General features: G+C 51.0%; 1 pseudogene; it reads right to left on the reverse strand.

Annotated features, from left to right (window-relative positions):
* Positions 1-542: 542 nt before the first annotated feature.
* On the reverse strand, positions 543-1,637 carry LOC105487124 (breast carcinoma-amplified sequence 4 pseudogene; annotated as a pseudogene).
* Positions 1,638-1,838: the final 201 nt, after the last annotated feature.

Raw genomic sequence — 1,838 nt, forward strand, 5'->3', positions numbered from 1 at the left:
CAAAAACAAAACAAAAACCTGAGACTGGGTAATTTATAAAGAAAAGAGGTTTAATTGACCTCACAATTCTGTAGGCTTTATAGAAAGCATGGTGCTGGCATCTGCTTGGCTTCTGGTGACGCCCAGGGAGCTTTCAATCACGGCAGAAGGTGAAGGCAACAGGCACATCACTTGTTGAAAGCAGCAGCAAGCGACAGGGCGAGAGATATCACACACTTTTAAACAACCAGATTTCCTGTGAACTCAGAGCAAGAGCTTGCTTATCACCAAGGGGCTGGCCCAAGACATTCATGAGGGATCCACCCCCATGATCAAAGCACCTCTCACCATGCCCCACTCCCAGCCCTGGAGGTTGTATTTCAAAATGAGATGGGAGTGAGGACAAATATTCAAACTATATCAGGTAGTAACAGGTAATAAAAAATACCCTTTGACCTCTATATGCAATGTAATATATTAAGTGCTTTACTTGCTCTATCTTATTTAATTTTTTTTTTTTTTTTTTTTTTTTTTTTTTTTTTTTTTTTTTTTTTTAGCTCTCGACACCTTTATTGGAAGGATCCTCAAGGCTGTGGGCCCCGAGGTCTAGAGGCAACACAACCAGCACCCATCCACCCATCCACCCACCACAGTGGCACAGCGCACCCCGTGCAAAACCCCATCACAGAGAGGACCATGGAGCTGCTACAAAGCCATCATGGAGAGAAGGAAAGTCCCCACTGTCCATCAGCCCCGGCCAGGCCTGGCCCCTCAACCCCTGTAGAACCCCAGGCAGGCCAACGTGGGAGGCACCACACGTGGGTTCCAACTGCTTCTCCAAACCCTGTAGTCTCACATGAGGCAGGGAGGAAATCTGAAAATGGCAGCAGCCTGGGCGCGGAGGCTGCTGCCAGTGATCCCACCACTTCGGAAGGCCAAGGCAGGTGGATCACTTGAGCCCAGGAGTTTGAGATCAGCCTGGACAACATAGTGAGAGCCCATCTCGACATTTAAAAAAATCTCTTTAAAATATAAAATAAACAGCAATACAAAGAAAAAACCCCCAAGCTGCAGCATGTACACAATGTCACTTTTCCAGCATTCCTGATGGGAAGACCACAAAGCTCACAAAGGCCGAGGGCAGGTGCGGGGGTGGTGCTGTGCCTCCCTGGCGTCCGCAGGAAAATAGTCCTCCGTCCTGTACAGCGTGGGCAGCTCATACGTCACGGGTACTGGTGCAGGCGACTTGTTCCTGAAGGAGGGGAGCCCTGCGGATCCCAGCCACCTCTGCAGGGCCTGCGGGAAGGCCCCATGGTCCCGCTCAGTTTGAAGTACGTCCGCTTCCAGGAACGCGACATGGTGTCCGACCATCTTGACGAAGGCCTCTAGCCGGTCCACTATGGCGTAGATGCCACGCATTTCTATCAGTTTGGCCTTAAGGACTGGGATGTTTTCCTCCAGGATCTGTGACGTATCACTCCTGATCAGGTCAGCCAGGCTGCAAAACTCTTCCAGCCTGAGGAGCATGGCCTCGATGGTCTCCTCCACCTCCTTCGCCTCGGCCCCAGGCTCGGGGGTCAGGAAGAGGGCGAGCTCCCGCGCTCCGCTGCGCACGGGCTCGGATCGGCGTTCACAAGCAGCATCAGGAGGGCGGCGGGGTCCGGTTGATGGAGGCTGCCTGGGAGCCCGTGGTTGCGCCCGGGCCTCCACTTAATCTTTATTTAATCATCACACTTTGTGAGGCACGTATTTTTCTATTTTTATGTCATAAATATGAGAACTGGGACTTATAGAGCTTACGTAATTTACCCAAAGTCAAGCAGTTGGTAAATGTCTCAGTCCATTTGAGCAACTAGAAA

Source organism: Macaca nemestrina, chromosome 14 (assembly GCF_043159975.1).
Source record: "Macaca nemestrina isolate mMacNem1 chromosome 14, mMacNem.hap1, whole genome shotgun sequence".
Lineage (NCBI taxonomy): Eukaryota > Metazoa > Chordata > Mammalia > Primates > Cercopithecidae > Macaca > Macaca nemestrina.